The following is a 6,000-nucleotide window of genomic DNA, read 5'->3' as shown; positions in this document are numbered from 1 at the left end:
AAATGTACTCAGATTGCTAACTGAAGGCCAGAAGAAAGCAGCAAAATTTTTTATGTGGAATAACAATATTGGAATACTTAAGAATAGGGCAGCTCAAAAAGGATGATGAAGATGGAGTAAAGTGAGATGTATCTGACGTCATGAAAAATAGAGGTGCTTGGCCTGAGGAGCTTTGTTACTATATAAATAAATTGAATTCCTCTTTTCCAGTGTTTTGTGCTACTTAAATATGCCAACTAAGCTGTTTCAGCACTTTGATCTTCTGCCATGATCTGGCCCTAGCTGTACTTTCATCCTTTTCAAAGTATTCTATCACAGCAGTGAATTTGGCCCTAAGGAAATGAGTATGCAGATTTCCTTTCTCCATTAAACACTACCTAGATGTCTGTCTTTATTGAACAAATAAAGGATTATGGTTTTAAACCACTAAAAACAGAATACATGGTGTTGCCTTAAACAAACCCCTAGAGAGAAATGCAGGATTTCACAGCAAGGCAAGTGGTTTTGAAATTATGTTTTTGGGACTGATACTGTTGGATGCAATCCTGATGTATTTTATGTGAAATATATTTTTTGTGAAGATTTGAACATTGTACATAATAGTAGCTGTATCCATCGTGTTTCAGCACAGTTCATATGTGGAGTTCTGTCTGGCTTCCAGCTGTGTTGCCCAAAAGGCAGAGTTTGACCTGTTCTGTGTTGTCTGCCAGCTCTCTGCTTTGGAGACCCCATACAGCCATGTCTGCTTAAGACATTGCTGAAATCTGTTTGGCTTGTTCAATTCACTTGTCCTCAATCTCTAACACAAGGGGTATACCAAGAGAAGATTTAGTACTTCTTTTCGTTAGAAGATTTAGTACTTTTTTTACTTTCTTTTTTTCACTCTGCCGTGAAAGGTGTAGTTAAAGGTGTTTAGAGACTCTAGGAAAACTGAGGTAAATGATACTCATTAAGGAACTTGTATTGCTTTCAGTCATTAAACTTTCAGAGTGATATTTTCCATGAAGATACCCCATAATGATAATTTTATTTCTGTAATTTTTTCTGTGCATGGGAAATACCAATTCAAATTAACATGCTGTGAACATCAACAAAAACACAAATGCTTCTGTTGTTTCCCCTTGTGATCAAAGTACATTGAAGTATTGTAAAGAAATATGAAGTAAGACAATATCAAGGTCCCAACCATTGTCTTTTTCAGAAAGGAAATTGTGATAATTATCTTCAAGAGCAGAATTCAATTTTTCTAAAATTTAGTTTTGTCCTCCTTTCAGTATGACACATGATAACTTATGTTGGTATACTTTTGGTATTTATAAAGATTCCTGGCAGCGGACAATCTGTAAGTGACAATTTATAGGTGGCCACCATGACAATTTAGGTATTCCAAAACCCAATAACTTGTGTTGAAATGGAATACAAATTTAGTGTAAGCTAGACAGAGGTAACATTCTGGATTGACCTCTTCTAGTTGCCAAGGAGCTTAGCAGCTTCCATCCTGTTTTCACTGAGGACCATCTAGGAAAGGCCACCATTCCATGTGTGTTCTTAATGGAGAGAAGATGCCACACTTTCGATTTTACATGATACCTTATTCTGCTGTGTTTTGTTACTCTGTGTAAATAAATTTTCATTGCATTGCTATCATCAAAGCTTTTAATGAAATCTGATTTGTATTAAATCTCTTTTCTTTTGTTTAACAGATGATGTCACTAATACTGCTCTGGAAGCCCTCCTTGGTGATGAAAAGGAGAACAGTCCAACAGGACTAGGAGCTGTGGTGTGGAAAGTCCCAGAACAAACATAGCTTGTGACTCAGCTGCTGTGTTGCTCAGTCTTCACCTCTTTAAATTGAAATCAAACACAACTGCCTCAGAAACCTGTGGACAAGAGAAAGGTACTGTGCATTGCCAGCATGTTGGTCGGGTAGGAAGAGAATTAATCTGCCATACAGATATGATGCTATCATTTTATTAGAGACAATATCATTTGAAGCCTCAAGTTTGACATTTTTTTTGTACTGAGAGAGATTTCTAAACACAACAAGATTTCACAGGCAATAAAATAAATCAAATCTGTATGAACCTTTTGTCTTTTTGTGAGGTGCTTTTGTTCTCTTTATAGAGATGTTTTCTGGATTCACTGAACAGATTCTTGATATAAACATTTTCTCACTTGTGATTTCTTTATTAATTTTTTAAGTTGTTTCCCCACCACCACTACCACTCATGGCATCTAAGATGTGCAGTACAGAAGGGTGCTTAGTGACTTGTATTTATTATATACTTGCTAACTTGAGCACTGTGTTACCTCAGCTATATCTGTCACCATCAGTAAAGAAGAAAGGCTTTAGTTGCTTTGGTCTCAGTCAAGAGACCTAAGCTCCTTTGCAGACTTTCTCAACCTTCTGCTGACTTTTATGTGTTTATAATGTGTGCATATCTGGGTATTCAGCAGGCAGATATGCATGCCATGCATAAACCCCAGCAAAATATTTTGTTTACTTCAAGGATCATCTTGAAATTGCCTGTTCCTCCCATTACAGAAGTACGGTAAGGATGACAATTGAACACCGTGCCCAATTTTTTGTGTTTTCATCTTGTGGTAGTCCTGCAGTGATGACAGAGTTTTTAGGCTTAGAAATATTAGGAAATAGTAAACCCCTGCTCTGTGTAACTGCTCTTTCTGCAGCAAAATGATCCCTAGAAAAAGACATTTTTATCTAGAAAGATACTGAGAATATAATTGAGGCTTGCCAGGAAACTGTTGTACAGAAAGAAAACAAAAGCAGCAGTAACCCAGGAAATATCCTTTCCCAATGGCTGTTTTGTAGTTTGCATATTGAAACTGTTGCCTCTTTGCTACTCACAAATTTTGCTTAATTTGAAATATACCTTGTTATATTTAGTATACTGCATGGTGAACACTTCCTTCTCTGAATAGAAAACTATGACACTAAATAAGGCAAGTGCTGTGGGAACTGACAGCTGTAGAATGCATGATTGTTAATAAAAAAGCCATGAAAAGGAAACAATAAAGTAAAAAATGTAGGATATAGAATGAGTCTTGGGGTCCGTTTTCTGTGACACTCAAATACAGCTGCTATTTCATTCTGGTATATTTGATTTTAACACTCCACAGAATTTCATTATAGTGTAGTCATTATAAAGAAACATAAATAGTGAAAAAGAGTGCCTAAAATAATTTAATATTTGCTAAAGTAATTAGCTTTCATTATAGAGAATAATTATTTTCATTTGTAATTTCTACTTTGTAACTAAATTTGTTTTGGGAGCAACAGATAAACTGATGTGACTACTAAATTCTCTCCTCTGTACCTGGGAGGGTAGTTCATCTTCTTCTGACTGGATTTAACACTTCATGGTAAATTCATGAGAAACTTCAGTTATAGATTTATCTAAAAAGATTATTTACACATTTACTTAATCATAACAGAAAGTAATTGATGCTGATTTTAGAAAGAATTAAAATGCTGAACTCTAAACCCAGCTGATGGCTATTATCACTTGGCTTTCTGTGAAGGTAAATGTATTTTAGTTTTTAAATTTCAAAAGGATGCTATTTAAAGATTATTATCCCCCTGTTGTCCTTTAGACTGCTCTGTTCCTGTTCATTCAAACAGTGGAACACAGAGTAAAAAATTGATTTAGACTTAATAGTTTGTTTAGCTGACTCTGCATAATAAAGATGAAATGTTCTAAACATGAGTCTTCAACAGCTAGTGTGTTTTGGAAAGTGATTTCATCATGTGCCAATTATCTGTATCTTTCCTAACAGTTGGAACTGACTTATGAAAATTTGCACAGTGGGGTTTCATCTTCTGGATTGCTTATGCACATTTACCCAATGCTATGGGAAAAAAAATCTTGCCTATGTGGTCCCTGTTTTTCTTTTTGATTATATTTCTTGCATGTCAATGTCTTATTATTTGTCTAGACTATTCCTGATCTGTTCCCAGTGTCTCCTCAGACTGGAAGTGCAAACACAAGCATTCATGCAGGAATGGTGCTGCTATGCCATGCAGCTGGGAGCTGGCACTTTGCTTTAGAGAATGGCTGGATGCTTCTGTGAAAATTTAGGATTGCTGCAGCATGCCTGCCCTGCAATAGGACCAGGCACATTTTTTAAAATGGCCCTTTCTTTCTTTTGCTGTCTGATCATGAAATCTATCAAAGATTGATATTTTCCTTCTTTCTCTGAATACTGAAAATTAAATTGAGATAAACTTTGGTATTGCTCTCATGTTTCCATTTTTTCTTAACATCCTTTGAAAAAACAACCTGTGCTGACTAATCCTCTATACAAGTATTACTTATGTTCACTGCCACGTGATTACAGATCCATTATTTTCCAAACACAGAAAACAAGTACTATAACATGCTTGTATCTAAAGAGGTTTTCTTACTTGCAAATGTAACAAGCTAGTACATTTGGGTGGCTGGTGGCTGTGCAGCTGCTGGCAGAATTCCCACACAGGTTTTGCCACTAGATAAGTCTGTGGTTGGTTATGGTTGTGTTGAGATAAGATAAGGGACGTTGCACTTAGTCATCTAAAAGTAATCATCTATGTGCTGAGTGTTTGCAAGAGGTCTTAAAAAGAAAAGTAAACAGACTTTTCTGACACCATGGAAAGGGCTCTCAAATATATCAGGCTTGCTGTCCAGTATTAAAGCACAGCAAATCTTCAGACTTTTCTGGAGCTCCTTGTATGTTCACAAATGAGTATGAATGGGAAAAAAAAGGTATGAACTGTGAGAAACCTGTACCTATGTGTTGTGCATTCAATAAACAGTAGTGAGAGACCATAAACTTGGCAGTTCTGAGAATTCCTTAGGATATACCAGTTTTACAGCATCTGGTGCTTTTTCTTGATAAATAGGCTCTCTCGTAGTTATGGTTGCCTTTCCAGCTTTTTGTTTGTTTTTCTTAGCTCTTGGATTCAATTAATTTGTAATGCCAATAGCTCCAAATGGTGTTTTGAATATTAAGTAGCTTTGATAATAGGATTTTATTACAGCAATATATGTATGCACGTGGGCGAAATCCTGTTCTATGCATAGCATTGTGTAAACATTGATTTCTAGGAGAAAAATCTTGAAGGACACTAATTTTAATCTCAACACCTGCAACTTATCCTTTCTGAAGGAAACCCATTCTGTGCACATCTGCATGTACTACATTTATACAGTTGTGCTGAATCTTATTACAACACAAGACAAAAATGTGAGATTTTGTAGTAGAAGGGAGGCAGACAGTATTTGGGCATTTCAATTAACTTCCAACAATCAGTGTAAGAATTAAAAATGCAGACTCTGGGACAATGAAAGGAAACATATAGCCTTCTTATTTACTGGTGAAGACTTGCACATTTCAAAGCAAACTTCTAGAAATTTTCAATTCTTAATCCCTTACAACATTTGGGAAGTGTTAGTGAAGATCTTTGTGATGTTTCCAGATGTCTCTTCTGCAAAAAAATTAATAAGTAGTATGTATTTGTAGTGTAGCAATTTAAATATATATGCCCTGGGAGGGGAATGAGCATGGCTTCACTTAAGAACTCCCAGTTTTCACGTTGTTCACTGAAACAGGAAGCATTTCAGCATTTCCCCTTTCATGTGCAAGGGCAATGTACACAGGTAACAGCCAAGTCTTGATTTACAGTTTTGCTAGTATAGGTTTGCTATGTAGGAGGTGAAAAATTACAGTGTTATTGCCATAGCTATGATAACCTTAAACTTTAAGGAAAATCTGATTTCGCCTTTCACCTCAAGTTTAGGGAGATGGTGTAGAAAGAATAGTTCTTGGCAATACCTATTTCCATATTTTTCCACTGAGTCTTCATTAAGACTAAGTTTGTAAAGTCACTGCCAGCACCCCAAATTTGAGGCTTCCCTCTGCCACTCTTTTAGCAGATGAAGTGAGAAGAGGAACAGAACTGAACACCAAGAGCATCAATTAAGAGCAGAAACTATAGGAAGA

At 36.1% G+C, this 6,000-nt stretch overlaps 1 protein-coding gene across 2 annotated transcripts in view; it reads left to right on the top strand.

Moving 5' to 3' along the window:
- The window catches only part of JAKMIP1 (janus kinase and microtubule interacting protein 1), a 144,540-nt gene that overhangs the window by 50,916 nt on the left and 87,624 nt on the right, over positions 1-6,000 (top strand). For both annotated transcript variants that reach the window (XM_031062839.1, XM_014309939.2), the window contains exon 2: positions 1,704-1,897. The gene's annotated coding sequence lies outside the window, so the exon portion shown is untranslated. The remainder of the gene's footprint in view (positions 1-1,703; positions 1,898-6,000) is intronic.

This window comes from Geospiza fortis, unplaced genomic scaffold (assembly GCF_000277835.1).
Source record: "Geospiza fortis unplaced genomic scaffold, GeoFor_1.0 scaffold666, whole genome shotgun sequence".
Classification (NCBI taxonomy): domain Eukaryota; kingdom Metazoa; phylum Chordata; class Aves; order Passeriformes; family Thraupidae; genus Geospiza; species Geospiza fortis.
Note: the sequence above shows the minus strand (reverse complement) of the source record. Positions and strands in the feature narration are given on the sequence as shown.